This window comes from Thamnophis sirtalis, unplaced genomic scaffold (assembly GCF_051295495.1).
Source record: "Thamnophis sirtalis isolate CommonGarterSnake01/CBP01778 unplaced genomic scaffold, rThaSir2_p1.2 scaffold_3, whole genome shotgun sequence".
Classification (NCBI taxonomy): Eukaryota; Metazoa; Chordata; class Lepidosauria; order Squamata; family Natricidae; genus Thamnophis; species Thamnophis sirtalis.
In genome coordinates, this window is record NW_028261383.1 from 91989705 (window position 1) to 91990994 (window position 1290).

The window sequence follows — 1290 nt, forward strand, 5'->3', positions numbered from 1 at the left end:
ACAGAGGGAGATGGTGGATTCCCTTGCACTGGATGTGTTCTAGCTGAAGAAAGCATCCCCTTTCAGGGATGCTTTTCTGCATTTAAAAAGAAATTTTGCCTTTTATTCATGTAGTCTGTAAAACTATGAAATCTCCACTGTGTGGACATGTCCGGGATAGAAATAATATGCAACACTAGGGAGCAGATTTTATTAATTATAATGCTGTGAGTAATAGAACTGAATAGAGTGAATAAGAGCCTCACATGTTAAGGTGTATCAAATGTTCTCCAGTCCAATGTAGAGTTTGTATGAGATGGATTTGGTATATAACGTAATGGACCTGGCATCATGGAACTTGGATTTAAGTGTGAATTCAACTGTGAGAGGTGATTAGCTATTTTGCAAGTAATTAAAGTAAGCGCCAAGCATCTTGTTCAGATCTACTTTGATGAATGACATAATACAAAAAAGATGGTTAAATTAAACATGTAAAAGCAGAAATCTCATGATTTAGATGAATGTGTATGCTTGGCAGGCATGATTACTCTTCCAATCCATTCATCACCATTACAAAATCTTAGCCAAGAGAAAAATAATTGCCAGTCAGGATCAAACTCAACCGCTATTCAGTTTTCTGTAATCCACATTTTAGCACCATTTACAAAATTTGCAGCCTTTCTAGAACCAATCTTCAAAGACAGGCTTATGTGTGTCATAATTAGACTATGAAACCATAGAGGAAATGTCTGTTCCCAGGTACTGAGTTCTTCTTTAAATAAAGAAATTGTCCTTATAAGCTGGAATCTCCTATTTAGTCCTTACAAATTTACTCAGTAAATAACATATTGGCTTGATAGGATTTAGTAACCGAATAATTCCAGTTGCTACCTTAAGAAACCATTTTTAAAAAATGCAACTGATCAAAATGTGTCACCCATAACATAGCCTGTCTGGAAGCACATGAGATATCTCAGGAATCTTCAGTTCAAGAAGTGGCCATCATATTGTCTTGCAATTGGGATAGTATACTCTCAGTTCAAATGTGCCACTTTAGTACTTCAAGTACTACTGCACTCAGGCAGCATAGAGATTTCCTAGGAAGGAACCAACTTTGTGTTCTGCATTGTTGACTGAAGATGTAAGATGTATGAAGTCCCCTAAAAACCCCTTTGTGTCGGTGGGTGATCTAAATGCACTGTATGGTGAACTGTGGCTTGGGCAAGTCATGGGCAAGTGTGGGTCTGATACCATGAACAGTAATGAAATGCAGCTGTTCAGTTGTCTGATGTTAAACTTCTGGCCAATTGC